Source organism: Trichechus manatus, unplaced genomic scaffold (assembly GCF_000243295.1).
Source record: "Trichechus manatus latirostris isolate Lorelei unplaced genomic scaffold, TriManLat1.0 scaffold00053, whole genome shotgun sequence".
Classification (NCBI taxonomy): domain Eukaryota; kingdom Metazoa; phylum Chordata; class Mammalia; order Sirenia; family Trichechidae; genus Trichechus; species Trichechus manatus.
The window spans coordinates 312,666-329,247 of record NW_004443989.1 but is presented as its reverse complement, the minus strand read 5'-3'; positions in this window follow the sequence as shown (position 1 = coordinate 329,247).

Sequence of the window (16,582 nt, the reverse complement as noted above, 5' to 3'; positions counted from 1 at the left end):
GGCAGCTCTTCCCTAGTCATATTTTGAGTGCCTTCCACCTTGGGGGCGTTCATCTTCTGGCATTATATCAGACAGTGTTCTGCTGCTATTCATAAGGTTTTCACTGGCTAATTCTTTTCAGAATAGATTTCCGGGTCCTTCTTCCTAGTCTGTCCTAGTCTGGAAGCTCAGCTGAAACCTGTCCGCCATGGGTTACCCTGCTGGTATTTGAATACTGGTGGCATAGCTTCCAGCATCACAGCACCATGCAAGCCCCCACAGTACGACAAACTGACAAATGCATGGGAGTACATGTTAGGCACTCAAAAATGTCTCCCTTTCCCCACATAGAGACACTGTTTCCTATATCTCTGGCTCCAGAGCAGGTAGAAACCAGGCACCACCACAGACTCCCCCTGTCTGATGGAAGACTCCTTTTCAGGAGAGAGAGACCCAGATCACCAGGCCGTGGGGCATCCTCTGTCTGTCAGGGAGCACCTGACCTCTCAGTCTCTTGCTGTACAGTCTCAGAAACTAACTGGAGAGGTCACCCTGCCCTCTGGGACAAATTAGAAGGATGGTGAGTTAGCCTTGGGAGAACCAATAACTTCTCTTGCCAGTCCTTCTGCATGTTATCAACACATGTTGCCCAGAAGCTGCCCATTTGTCTGAAGTCATAGCCCATTGAATTGAAGTATTTTAAGAATCCATGGTGGCTTACTTTGCCACAATAATGCTTTGTAGGCCTTTCCTTTGAATCAATGAATTCCTTCTTGGACCCGGTCCTGTGCTAGAAGCTGGAGGTTTAATGCGGCGGTGTAGTGAGTGTGGGGAGGGGGGAGCAGACAAAGGGGAGCACTTGCCCCCAGGTGCAAGTCCAAGGGGATGCCTGACGAGGCACGGAATGACATTCTGAGGTGTCACAAATATGAAAGGCCCCTGACTGAGGCAGCTGAACAAGAGGGGGGAAGGTGTTTCTGCTGACCTGTCCTCGCTATCAATGTCTGTTCATCTTGAAATTGGGGGGGGGGTGCAATTTAGAGATTGCCCCTGGCCACTCAAATCTGGGGGGAGTGAAATTTAGAGATTGCCACTGGGCACTCCTTACCCTCCCTATGCTTCTGGTTTAATGGTGGTCCAAGCAGGCCATATGAGGAGTGCTACCCTCTTCTAGCAGGGAAAAGAGACATTAAGCAAAATATTCCAAGTAAGCATTTGTAAGAAATCTAAGTGCAGTTATGAAAAGTGCAGTGTGCATATGATCACAAGACAAGAGGCCTAAAAGGGGCTGTATTAGTTTCCTATTTCTGCTGTAACAAACAACCATAAACTTAATGGCTTAAAATGATACAAATTTATTATCTTACAGTTCTGGAGGTCAGATGTCTGAAATGGATTTTATGGGACTAAAATCGAGGTGGTGTTGTTAGGTGCCGTTGAGTTGATTGTGACTCATATCAACCCCATATAACAGAGTAGAACTGCCCTGTAGAGTTTTCCAGGCTGTAATCTTTATGGCCACCACTCGTCTGTCAGTTTATCATACTCTGGTGGCTTGTGTGAAGTTATACAGTTGGTATTTCAAATACCAGCAGGGTCACCCATGGTGGACAAGTAGCAGCAGAGCTTCCAGACTAAGACAGACTAGGAAGAAGGACCTGGCAGTCTACTTCTGGAAAAATTGGCCAGTGAAAATCCTATGAACAGCAGCAGAACACTGTCTGATATAAGATGAGCCCTTTAGGTTGGAGGGAACTCAAAATATGACTAGGGAAGCGCTGACTCCTCAAAGTAGAGACAACCTTATGATGTGGGTAGAGTCAAACTTTTGGAACCTTCATTTGCTGAAGCTTCTCAACTCAAAATGAGAAGAAAGAGCTGCAAACATCCATTAATAATCAGAACATGTATGAAGTATGAATCTAGGAAAATTGGAAGTCATCAAAAACGAAATGGAAAACAGAGAGATCAATATCCTAGGCATTAGTGAGCTTAAATGGACTGGCATTGGCCATTTTGAATCAGACAATCATATGGTCTACTGTGCTGGGAAGGACAAATTGAAGAGGCATGATGTCGCATTCATCGTCAAAAAGAACATTTCAAGATCTATCCTGAAGTACACACCGTCAGTGATTGGATAATATCCATATGCCTACAAGGAAGACCAGTCAATATGACTATTATTCAAATTTATGCACCAACACTAATGCCAAAAGTGAAGAAATTTAAGATTTTTACTAACTTCCGAAGTCTGAAATGGAGCAAACATGCAATAAAGATGCATTGACAATAACTGGTAATTGGAATGTGAAAGTTGGAAATGAAGAAGAATCAGTATTTGGAAAATATGGCCTTGGTGATAGAAATGATGCTGGAGATCGCATGATAGAATTTTGCAAGATCAATGATTGCAAATACCCTTTTTCAACAACATAAATGTTGCCTGTACACATGGACCTTGCTGGATGGAATACACAGGAATCAAATTAACTACATTTGTGGAAAGAGATGATGGAAAAGCTCAATATCATCAGTCAGAATAAGGCCAGGGCCGACTGTGGAACAGACCATCAATTGGTCGTATGCAAGTTCAAGTTGAAGATGAAGAAAATTAGAACAAGTCCACAAGAGCCAAAGTACAACCTTGAGTATATTCCACCTAAATTTAGAGAACATCTCAAGAATAGATTTGACACATTGAACACTAATAACCAAAGACCAGATGAATTGTGGGATGACATCAAGGATATCATACATGAAGAAACTAAAAGGTCATTAAAAGACAGGAAAAGAAAGAAAAGACCAAAATGGATGTCAGAAGAGACTCTGAAACTTGCTCTTGAACATAGAGCAGCTAAAACTAATGAAAGAAATGATAAAGTAAAAGAGTTGAATAGAAGATTTCAAAGGGTGGCTCTAGAAGACAAAGTAATAATGAAGTGTTCAAAGACCTGAAGTTAGAAAACCAAAAGGAAGAACACACTCAGCATTTCTTAAGCTGAAAGAACTGAAGGAAAAAAACCGGGACTGTATGAAGAAGAACGTGACATCAGGATTGGAGGAAGACTAATTAACAACCTGCGATATGCAGGTGATACAGCCTTGCTTGCTGAAAGTGAAGAGGACTTGAAGCACTTGCTGATGAAGGTGAAAGCCTTCAGTATGGTTTACATCTCAATATAAAGAAAACAAAAATTCTTCCAACTGGACCAACAAGCAACATCATGATAAATGGAGAAAAGACTGACGTCGTTAAGTGTCTCATTTTACTTGGATCCACAATCAACGCCCATGGAAGCAGCAGTCAAGAAATAAAACGATGTATTGTGCTGGGCAATCTGTTGCAAAAGACCTCTTGAAAATGCTGAAAAGCAAAGGTGTCACTTTGAGGACTAAGGTGCAGTGCACCTGATCCAAGCCATGGTATTTTCAGTCACCTCATATGCATGTGAGAGCTGAACAATGAATAAGGAAGACTGAAGGGGAATTGATGCCTTTGAATTATGGTGTTGGGGAAGAATATTGAATATACTATGGACTGCCAGAGAACGAACAAATCTGTTTTGGAAGAAATACAGCCAGAATGCTTCTTAGAAGTGAGGACTTTGTCTCATGTATTTTGGACATGTTATCAGGAGGGACCATGTCCTGGAGAAGGACATAATGCTTGGTAAAGTAGAATGTCAGTGAAAGAGAGGAAGACCCTCAATTATATGGATTGACACAGTGGCTGCAATGTTGGGCTCAAGCATAGCAACAATTGTGAGGATGGTGTAGGACTGGGCAGTGTGTCGTTCTGTTGTACACAGGTCACTATGAGTTGGAACCAACTCGATAGCACCTAACAACAGTCTTTATGGGAGCAGATCACCAAGTCTTTCTCCCACAGAGTCACTGGGTGGGTGTGAACTCCTGACCTTCTGGTTAGCAGCCAAACGCTTAACTGTTGTGCCACCAAACCAAAACAAACCAAGCCCATTGTAGTCAAATATATTCTGATTCATAGCGACCCTGTAGGACAGAGTAGGACTGCCTGTAGGGTTCCCAAGACTGTAATCTTTATGGAAGCAGATTGCCACATCTTTCTCCTGAGGAGTGGTTGATGGGTTCAAACCGCCAACCTTTTGTTAGCATCCAGCAGTTTAATCACTTCACCACCAGCGCTCCTTCAATCATGATGCCTGCAAGGCTGAATTCCTCCCAGAGGCTGTAAAGGAGACAGTGAAATACAAATAAAGCAATTATACAAATAACATAAATGAAAAACAAAACAAATAATTTAAAAGCATGTACCATATTCTAATTTCTTTTTAATTACTAAGTACCTTATTTCCTTTAATAGTAAAATGAATTCTTAGTGAAAAGGATATGTATAATACAAAAGTATACAGACTTAAACAGGGACTTTTTTCTGGGTCCAGCCTCACTCCGCTCCTCAGAGGTAACCACTGGCCATAGTTGGATTTGTATTCTTCTCATTCCTTTTCTTTGCATTTGAATATTAATGTATGTATACACAGGGACATACAGTTGTCTTTTTACAAAATGCAATCATAGTATGTGTACATATCTTCAAAATGCTTATTCACTTAATTTTAATGTCTTTAAGTTATTTCCAAGTCACCTCATATAGGACTTACTTGTGTACACATAAAAACAAGAAAATCAGTAAGACAGACTCCAGATGCAGTGGCTACATGTATTTAATTTTAGCTAGGACTAGTACCAGTAAGTCAATCTAAATCAGCTTTAACAAGTTACACTCTCACCAAACGTGTATTAGAGAAAGTGATTTTATGTCTTTTTAGGAAACTTTCTGGGGGGCAAAAAACAATCAAACTAGAGGTGGAATAAACATGGCGCCCGAGACAGACACACCATGCCATCCTTCTGCAGCAAAGACCCAAAAAACTAAGTAAAACAGATACAGACATCAATCGTGGAAACCTAAGCATCAAATGAAGAGATAAAGAACTAGATCAAACACTGAATGGAAAAAAAATCTGATGGAAAACAGAGAACGAGGAGAGATTTGGAGTGGAGATACCCTGCAAACTAACATGGCACTGCAACACCATTCTGGAACACAGCCAGCCATACCCGATAGGGTGTGCAGGAAGGCAGCTTCATGGAGCTCCGAAGAGGAGACAGTGCATCCGGTAAGCAGAGAAACACACTTTCCCACCCCTCACGCTTCTGTTGAGTTGAAGCAAGCACATGGCACCCATTTTGGGGGGATACAATTCAATCCATAACACTCATCAAAAGACTTTTCCAAAAGAGTAAAAAGAACGTACAGACTGGAAAAGAAATTTGGCTATGACATATTCCACAAGGGTCTAATCTCTATAATATAATATATAATATAGAATACTTCAACACCTCAACAACAAAAAGACAAATAATCCAATTAAAAATGGGCAAAGGATATCAACAGTTGCTTCACCGAAGAAGACACATGAGGAAATTCTCATGATCATTAGCCGTTAAAGAAATGCAAATCAAAACCATAAAGGGATACCATCTCACCCCGACGTTACTGGTACAAAAAAAACAAAAGGATATAACAAATGCTGGTGAGGTTGTGGGGAGATTGGAACTCTTAAGCCCTGCTGGTGGGAATATAAAATGGTGCAACCACTATGGAAAATAACATGGCGCCTCCTTAAAAAGCTAGAAATAGAAATACCATACAATCCCATAATCCTACTCCTTATATATGCTTAATCCCACTGCCCATCAAAACAGATGAATGGATAAACAAATTCTGGTACATACACGAATGGAATACTGTGCAACAGTAAAGAACAACGATGAATCCGTAAAACATCTAACAACATGAATGAATCTGGAGGGCATTATGCTAAACGAAATAAGTTAATCACAAAAGGACAAATATTGTGTGAGACCACTATTATAAATATAGGGTCGCTGTGAGTCAGAATCGACTCGACGGCAATGAGGTTTTTTATTATAAATACTCAAGAAAAGGTTTACATACAGAAAATAATCTTTGATGGTTATGAGTGAGGGGAGAGATGGGGAGGGGAAATCACTAACTAGATAGTAGAGAAGTGTTAACTTTGGTGAAGGTAAAGACAATGTACAATATAGGGGAAGTCAGCACAGCATGACCAAGGCAAAGTTACAGAAGCTTCCTAGACACATCGGTACACCTTGAGAGACTGAGTTACTGGGGCTGAGCACTGGGGACCATGGTCTTGGGGGACATCTAGGTCAGTTGGCATAAGATAGTTTGTAAAGAAAGTGTTCTGCATCTTATTTTGGTGAGTAGCATCTGGGTTCTACAAAGCTTGTGAGCGGCCATTTAACATACATCTATTGGTCCCATCCATCAGGAACAAAGGAGAATGAAGAAAACCAAAGACACAGGGAAAATATTAGTCCAAAGGACTAACGGACCACATGAACTACGGCCTCCCCAGCCTGAGCCCAGAAGAACTAGATAGTGTTCGGTTACTACCAGCAACCACTGTGACAGGCATCACAATAGAGGGTCCTGGGAAGAGCAGGAGAAAAATGTGGAACAAAATTCAGATTCACAGAAAAAGACCAGACTTACTGATCTGACAGAGACTGGAGGAATCTCTGAGACTCTGGCCCTTGAACACTCTGTTAACTCAGAACTGAAGCCGCTCCTGAAGTCCACCTTTCAGTCAAAGATTAGACTGGGCTGTAAAACAAACAATAACACATGTGAGGAACATGGTTCTTAGTTCAGTCAAGTATGTGAGACTGAATGTGCAACATTTGCCCAAAAGCAAAGACGAGAAGGCAGGAAGAGACAGGAAACCTGGACAAATGGACACGGGGAACCCAGGGTGTAAAGCGAAAAAGGGAGAGTGCTGCCACATTGCGGGGATTGCAACCAATGTCACAGAACAATTTGTATATAAAGTTTTGAACGTGAAACTAATTTGCACTGTAAACTTTAACCTTAAACACAATAAAATTTAAAAAAAAGGACAATCAAACTAATAAGTTGTTTTGTGATAGGTATCTGATTTTACATGGGTATACTCTTTGACACGGCAATTCCACTTCTAGAAATTAATCTTTCAGAAATAATTACACAAGTGGACAAAGATATACCATAGGGGTGGCAGAAACAGCCTTAGTTATAATCGTGAAGAATTGGAGACCACTAAATGTCTGGCAAAAGGCAACTGGTTAAATGAATTATGATACAGATGGGCTATGTACTCAAGAAGAGAGATTCGGTATGTCAGATAATCACCCAGCTCAGGGAACATGTGTTGAAAGATCATAAACCCTAAAATCTAGTGCTTTTAGCTCCAGCTGCCTAGGGGCAATACCACAGACACTTACCCTACACTGATACAGGGTTAAGATCTAATAAACAAGGCAATGAATTATAGGATTTCCTATTTATAGTCTCAAATTTTTTTTTGTAATTTTTGAAAAAAGACAAAAAAATACACAAACTATTTGACTCCAGGACTTGAAAAATGAATATCAAAATAAACCAATAAAGAATAGGAAGAAAAATTAATTCAGATGAGAGCTGAGGCATATGAAAATTTAAAATACAAGCAGGAATATTTGCTGGTACACTTGAAATTGTGGCACACGCTTCCAGTTCCACTTAGCATCCCTTCTCCTTAACTCACTTGGTAATAGAACTTTGGTTATTTTCAGGTGGAAGGCCACTCATGCTGCATTCCCAGCTGAGGCCTCTAGTTGTGGCTCTGTGACTTGACCAGTTGGCCAGTTACCATGGATTTGTCGGAGACTCATGGTGATCCCATGTATGTGGGAGCAGAGCTGTACTCCATAGGTTTTTTGATGGTTAATTTTTTTTGAAGTAGATTTCCAGGCCTTTCTTCCAAGGTGCCTCTGAGTGGACTCAAACCACTAATAGCCAATCTTCTGGTTAGCAGCCAAGCATTAACTTTTATCACCACCCAGGAATTCCTGCTCTGTGACTAGGTTCTGGCAAATGATAAATAAGCAGAAGTATGATATTGGACTTCTAAAAGGACTAACAAAGGGAGCTGAATTATTGGTGAAGTGATATTTCTGCCCTCTTCTTGCACCTGCTGCTGGTCAGGAACATAGATGTCATGGCTGGAGCTCCAGCAGTCATCTTGACTATAAGAGGAGCACAAGAGTGGGAGCCAAGCACCAAGGCTCAGAAACAGAGTCTGGGTCCCTGATAATGCCAGGTGACACACGGTGCAGTCTTGGATTGCCCACCTCTGGACCTGTTTCACCTGAGAGAAAAATAAACATTTATCTTGTTTAAGGCACTGCTACTTTTTTTTTTTTTGGTAATGCACTACATGGTCTATGTTACATGATAAAAAATACAAAATTAGTTGTTTGAAAAGAATAACAAGATAGAAAAGGAAATACCTAGAAATCTTAACTGAGAAAGTGTCCAAATATACAAATTTAATGATAAGGTGATCTAACTTTAAAATACAGAGAAGACTAGAGGTTTGTATTAAAGTATCTCACGCAAATCCATGAAGATAAATTTGGAAAATCTGGGAAAAATGGATGACTTGTTATCAAAACATGAAATATCCCATTTGACCCAAAATGACATAGAAAATCTGAACAGACCAATATCCCTAGCAGAATTTGGTGGCAAGCTCAGATGGTTTTACTGCTGAGTTTAATCTAAATTCATAAATTGTATAATTCCTATGTTGTTTAAATAATTCCAGATCACAGAAAAAGATGAATGAATGACCTGTATAAAATATGATAAAGCTCGCACAAAGGAGGAATTAGACCACTTCCACTTAGAAATATTGAAGCAATACTTAAAATAACATAGAAGTCTGATCTAGCTATCCAGTTATAAAATAATATGGTATGAACATCTAAGATTAATTCTAATCATACAAGGACTTCAGCCATAGGAACTTTATCAACATATTTCATTATATCAAACAATTAAAGGATATCAAGAGACGCTGAAAAGCAATTTAATAAAATGCAGAGCTGTTGTGAACAACTACAAGAGGAGGATTCAAAGGAAGCGAAACCAAAACCAAACCAAACCTGTTGCTGTCAAGCTGATTCCTACTCACAGTGACCCTATAGGACAGAGTAGAACTGTCCCATAGGATTTCCAAGGCTGTAATCTTTACAGGAGCAGACTGCCCCATCTTTCTCCCGCAGAGCAGCTGGTAAGTTCTAACTGCCAACCTTTCGGTTAGCAGCCGAGCACTTTAACCACTGGGACACTAGGGCTCCTCAAAGGAAGCTGCTTAAGTAAATACATGCTATATACCAAAAGAAGCAGACAATTTTTAAGTGGTAAAATATTAAGACGATTTCCGTTACAAATTGGAGTCAGACTCTATCATCACTGTATTTTGATTGTTTTTTTTAGCATCAGCTAATGCAATATGAATCAGCTAACACAATATGAATGCTCCTTAGAAGCAAGGATGGCGAGATTGTGTCTCTCATACTTTGGACGTGTTATCAGGAGGGATCAGTCCCTGGAGAAGGACATCATGCTTGGTAAAGTAGAGGGTCAGTGAAAAAGAGAAAGACCCTCAATGAGATGGATTGATGCAGTGGTTGCAACAGTGGGCTCAAGCTAGCAATGGTTGTGAGGATGACACAGGATTGGGCAGTGTTTCGTTCTGTTGTACATAGAGTCGCTATGAGTCAGAACCGACTGGACAGCACCTAACAACAACAGATGCAGTATGAACAAAAATTGGAATATTTATAATAAATACTGCAGAAAAGAGACATGTTGACATGATTGTAAAATTAGAAAACCCACACAACTCTACTACAAACTATGAAAATGAAGTACATAATTTGATAAAGTAGTGAACACAGGATACACAACTGCTCCTCTCAGTGTTTACAGTACTAAATAAAAAAATGTAAATGGGAAAATTAATACTATTCAGAATAGCAACAGAGGCATAAAATTCCTGGGAATTAGTATAACAAGAAAGGTCTGGGATACATGCAAAGAAAACCACAACGTCTTAATAGAAGGACTTAAAAGAATGCTTGAATAAAAGGCAAGACCAATCAAGATTCCGGATGGAAAAACTTAAGCAAAAATAGTAATTCATGTCAAATTGTGAACATAAAATACCATCCTCTGAATCCTAAGAGTGGTTTTTTTTTTTCCTTTTTAAGCTGGGAATGTCCAAGGTAAATTAAAGTGCTAGGTGAGAAATGATGATAGTATTATCTCGGTTTTTATTATTATAATATGAGTTTATTTTCTTAAAGTACAAAGGAGGGAGAAAAGGGGGCGTTTCCCTTCACCGGGGGAAACGGATACACTTTCATAACAAATGAATCTGTAACTGTACCGCCTGACTAGATGGCTCTGTCAGATGAAAAAACAAAATTAAACCAGTTGTCATTGAGTCAGTTCTGACTCATGGCGACCTCATGTGTGTCAGAGTAGAACTGTGCTCCATGGGGTTTTCAGTGGCTGAGTTTCTCTGAAGTAGATCACCAGGCCTTTCTTCCAAGGCACCTCTGGGTAGATTTGAACCGTCAACCTTTGGTTGGTAGCAGACTGCACAACTGTTTGTGCCAATTAAGGGCATCTGAGTGAATAATGGAAACACTAATGGTGTAGTGGTTAAGAGCTATGGCTGCTAATCAAAAGGTCAGCAGTTTGAATCCACCAGGTGCTCCTTGGAAACTCTACGGGGCAGTTCTATTCTGTCGTATAGGGTTGCTATGAGTCGGAAATCAACTTGACGGCAGTGGGTTTGGTTGTTTTTTTTTTTTTTTTGAGTAAGTGATAATGCCTTTCTCTGACAATTTTAATTACAATCTATCCAGTGCCTGTTGCCATCTAGTTGAATCCGACTCATAGCGACCGTATAGGACAGAGTAGAAGTGCTTCATAGGGTTTTCAAGGCAGTAGTCTTTACGGAAGCAGACTACCACATCTTTTCTCCCAAAGAGTGGTTGGTGGGTTAGAACTGTGGACCTTTCAGTTAGCAGCTGAGCGCTTAACCGCTGCCCCACCAGGACACCTTAATTACAACCTAGTGTGTGTTAAGTGCTCCCATACACTGGCCCATTGTTAATTAAATGCAAAATTGAAAGTATGGACTGGTTGTATATTGTTATACTAACATCGTATCTATGGTATTTGTAAATTTTTTAAAAAATGGTTTGATATACAGAACCCAACAACTCATTTTACAGAGTATACAGGTCTTTTGCCAAATCTAAAAAATTACCTCACGTGTGATTTTGTGTTTGCCAGGGGATGGGTTCTCCACTTTATTTGGAATCTCTTGTGTTTATTTGATTTCCCTGTAGTCAGTTTTTACAATTTTTTAATTTAATTTTGTTGTTTTTGAAATTATACACAGCAAAACATAAACCAGTTCAACTGTATCTACATGTACAATTCAGTGACATTGATTACATTCTTTGAGTAGTGCAACCATTCCCACCCTCCTTTTTGTTCCTGCCTCGGTAACATAAACTCACTGACCCCTAAGGTTCCTATCTGATCTTTCAAGTTGCTGTTGTCACTTTGATTCTGTATAGATAGTTCTTAAAAGAGCATAATGCTCAAGGCAGACATTTTTTACTAGTTAAGTTAAACTATTGTTTGGTTTTAAGAAGACTTCAGGGCATATTTTTGGTTTAAGGATTAAAGATAACTTAGGACAATAGTTCCAGGTGCTCATCCAGCCCCTATGGCTCCAGGGAGGCTGGAGTCTATGAGAATTTAAAATCATGCTCTGCATTTTTCCCCTTTTGATCAGGATTCTTCTATGGAACCTTTGATCAAGATGTTCAGTAATGGTAGCTGGGTGCCATCCAGTTCTGGTCTCATGGCCAAGGAGGTAGTTGTTCATGGAGGCAATTAGCCACACATTACATATCCTCTTCCAACTCCTGACTCTCCTTCCTCTGTTGGTCCAGGCAAATAGAGGCCAATTGTCATGCCTTGGATGGCCATTTGCAAGCTGCCACTATGCAACAAACTGGGAGGCAGGACAGAGGCACTAAACACTTTATTAGGTCAATTAACTAGGATGTCCCATGAAGCCATGACCTTCCAAAACAAGGAACCACATCCCGTGACGTTTTTGATTGTACAGAAGCAGCTTCTAAGCAGCTACTCTTTTTTTTTTCTTTTTGTAAATATGTGTATCACACAACTTTTGATAATTGAACTTTTTACAGATGTGCAACTTATTCACAAGTTACAGTATTGGCTGTGCAACCATACCCTTAATCAATGCGATTTTTTTTATCACCGTAGTCTTAGGCTGGATTATCTAGAGAAGCAAAACCAGTAAAGCGTATAAATATGTATATATAGAGAGATTTACATCAAGGAAATGGCTCATGTGGTTGTAGAGGCTGGAATGTCCCAAGTCCATGGGTCAGAATAGAGGCTTCTCTTGATTCGCATAGCTGCAGGGGCTGGCAAACCCAAGATGGGTGAGTCAGAGAGCAGGGTTCTTGCTCACAGGCTGCGAAGATCGATGAATCCCAAGATTGGCAGCCAAGACCACAGGCAAGCTGCTAGCTCAAGACTCAAGAACTGGAGGTCAGTCAAAACAGCAGCCAGCCTCAGGATCCAGCTCAAGCAAAAAGCCCCTGAGCCCTGCCGGAATGTCTGCTTATGTTCGATACAGGTCACACACCCGAGGAAACAAACTCCCTTTCAACTGATTGGCTACTCACAACAGATCCCATCATGGGGTTAATCACATATCGGATTTCAACAGGGAAGTGATCACAACATTATACGACTGCCGAAACACTAAGAATCATGGCCCAGCCAAGTTGACACACAATCTTAACCATCACAACTGTTAACTCCCCCTTTCCTCCTCCTTCCTACCCCTGGTAACCACTAATAAACTTTGGACTTTATACATTTGCCTCATTTTGTCTTTTTATATAAGTGTTGTCATGCAGTATTTGTCCTTTTGTGATTGACTTATTTCACTCAGCATAATGTCTTCAAACCTCATCCATAGTGTAGCATGTATCAAGACTTTGTTTCTCGTACTGGCTGAGTAGTAGTCCATTGTATGTGTACCACATTTTGTTTATCCATTCATCTGTTGATGGACATTTATGTTGTTTGTACCTTTTGGCTATTGTGAATAGTGCTGCAGTGAACATTGGTGTACAAGTCTGTGTTTGAGTCTCTGCTTTCAAGTCTTTTTGGGTATATGCCTAGGAGTGAAATTGCTGGGTCATATAGTAGTTCCATTTTTAGTTTTTTGAGGAACTGCAACACTGTTTTCCACGACGGCTCTACCATTTTGCATTCCCACCAGCAGTGGATAAGGGTTCCAGTTTCCCCACATCCTTGCCAACATTTGTTATTTTCTGTTTTTTCAATCTTAGTTGTCTTAGTGGCAGGGAAATGGTATCTCATGGTGTTTTTGATTTGTATCTCTCTGATGGCTAATGACGCTGAGCATCTTTTCTTGTGTTTGGTAGCCATTTGAATGTCCTCTTTGGTAAAATGTCTATTCAAGTCCTTTGCCTATTTTATGATTGTGTAATTTGCCTTTTTGTTGTTAAGCTGTAAAAGTTTTATATATATTTTGGTTATTAGATTCTTATTGGTTATATGGTTTCTGAAGATATTCTCCCAGTCGGTAGCTTGTCTTTTCACTTTTTTTGTAAAATCTTTTGATGAACAAAAGTTTTTAATTTTTATGAGGTCCCCTTTGTTTATTTCGTCTTTTGCTGTTTGTGCTTTTGTTAGTATATTAGATAATCCGTCGTTAAAAGCTAGGTCCGAGAGTGCTGCCCCTAGATTTTCTTCTAAGAATTTTATGGTTTTAGTTTGCACATTTAGGTCCTTAATCCATTTTGGTTTATTTTTGTGCATGGCCGGAGGCATGGATCCTATTTCATTTTTCTGCATGTGGAAATCCAGTTTATTGAAGAGACTCTTTTTTTCCATTTTGAATGGATTTAGCAACCTTGTCAAAAATCAGTTGACTATAGATGTGTGGGTTTATTTCTGGACTCTCAATTCTATCCCATTAGTCTATATGTCTGTTGTTATACCAGTACCAGGCTGTTCTGATTACTGTAGCTGTATAGTATATTTTAAAATCAGGAAGTGTGAGTCCTTCTACTTTGTTCTTCTCTTTCAACTATTAGCTATTCGAGACCTCTTACCATTCTACATAAGCTGAAGTTTGGTTTTTCTATTTCTGTAAAGAAGGCTGGTGGCAGAGAGGGTTTTTTATGCAGCTTGTGATTGTGCTGAATGGTTCTTAGAAAGGACTAGGGGAAGCAGGCGTCAGCTCTGGATTGTTTGCTGTCTGAAGAGTAACCTTCGTTCGTGAGGTACAAGCTGCAGAGCAGAGCTAGATATCTTTTGTTAAGAAATCTGTAGTCACTCAGCGAAGGAGGTCATAATGCTATCCCACAGCTGTAGCATGACCTTTGGAGGAGTATTCCTTACTGTTAACTTTGTAGTTGGCTTTGTCTGTGTCTGTTATCACACTCTGTTTAATGACAGGACTGATATTTAGAGACAAAGTGTAAAACATCCCTGATGTTTTTTTTAGAAAATCAGGGCTGTAATCAACAGTGTTTTTAGCCCTGATTTGTGCCCGTAGTGCAGAGCAAACCCAGTGAATACCCACAGACTAGCTTGAGTCTGACTACCTCATATCCATGTCACAGCAGCCCTGGTTGGGACTGCACTCTGAATTGGAATAGCCTATTTTGCTGACCTGCAAACTTAATCTAACTACTTTTTTTAAAAATTGAACCAAAAAGTATTTGTCAAAAATATTACCCAAGGAAAAACAAGCTAATAAGCTAGTTAAAATGAAAATTTAATCAGTCTACTCTTTAAAACCAGAACATTGAAAACACTCTCCACTTAAGTAAGTTACGTACATTTAAGTTAAGTGCATTTAGCACAGACTTTGCAGAAAAGCTGTTTGGCTGGAAATATCTGGAAGAGATTTACAGAAAAGTACCAACATATATTGGAAGTTTATTACGAGGAGGCAGAGGGCCTGCTGTCTCCCTCCAGTATCCTCCTTTTCAAAAGCATTATGGACAAATATTTTCAGCCGTGCCAGGTACTAGGGAAACAAAGAATGGCACTGCCCATTCCCTCAATTTACAAAATAATAAACCAAGGTTCAGAAAAGTTAAGGAATTTGACCAAGAAATACAACTGGTAATTGACTAAGACGAGATTTGAATTCATCCCTGCCTGATCCCAATCCCTCCAAGATAAGCTTTGTTAGAAGCTCTAGGCAACTATTTCATGTTTTCCCTTCACACAAATCTCTTTAAAGTCTTTTCTTTCTCTCCTCTGCTTCTCTCCCCAAATGCCCCTTTGTCTTTGTGTTGCCCACCTTCATTTGGAAGCCCAACACAGATTTGTATGAAGGATGTTTTCTTCTCTTTGTTCTAAGAAAGAGGCATCCTTGGCTTCCTCCAGGTTCTCGGGGAAATTAGGCTTCAGTGGAGTCCTAGAAGTTGACAGAGCTGATATATGATTTTCAGTAGAGCAGCCTGTATATTTTCCTGGCTCTGGGATTCTTTTCTTCTGTTTATAAAATGATGTTTAGTGAAACTTGGCTCCCAGTGAGAGCTCCTATCCTGGAGATTGATAAACTCAGTGGAGGCAGCATGAACATTTCAAACAGCAGCATCTTTGAGCATCTCTGCAGTTTCCAATTATAAGGTTACTGGGGATGTGGCTGTCAATGTAGGGAAAAAAGTCTTTAAAGGTCCACTCAAGAGTTGAGGTGGCTGGCCTGGGAGGCCTGTGGGTATTAGGCAGTTATTACTAGAAGAAACACCACCTTATTTTTCTCTAATGAGAGGTTTAAGCAGACAGATGGAATGAGAATGAGGTTTAGAGTGCTGCTTTTGAAGGCCTCCAGCCAAGAAAGGATGATCTTGCATTTACATCCAAGCTGGAAGAAGCACTAAGACAGTGATGAACAGGAAGGTACTTTGGCTGTCTGTTTGTTAATTTTGGTTTGGGTTTGGGTTCTAAGGTAAAACCTAATGAAGGAATGAAATGCAGGGGAGTGACAAAACATTTGATTGATAATACTCTGGGGTTTTTGCTCTGCCTTCCTCAAGTGGCAGTTCACGGAGAGAGTACTTAAACTATAGCAACAGATGGCTGCTCTGCTACGTGGTTCTTCAGTTGACAGAGTTGCAACAAACCTGAGGGGTAATTAGTGTCTATCTAGAACCAATCCAGAATTGAAACCACTTATAATTTCTTTGAAGGAGCCCTGGTGGCGCCATGGTTAAGCACTTGGCCGCTAACCTAAAGGTTGATGGTTCGAATGTACCCAGCAGCTACTCAGGAGAAAAGACCTGGCAATCTGCTCCCATAAAGATTACAGCCTAGGAAACCCTGTGGAGCAGTTCTGCTCTGTCATATTAGGGTCACTGTGAGTTGGAATCAACTTGACCGGTCAACAACAACAACGTAACTGCTTTGAAGGAAAAGGTGACCTTCTCTGGACGGGGATGATATTATGTGGGTGGCTAAGGAAGATTATCTTTTATTTTTGTAAATATATAGAACAATATCTGGGGCACTTGGTTTTTACGCAAAGAATCT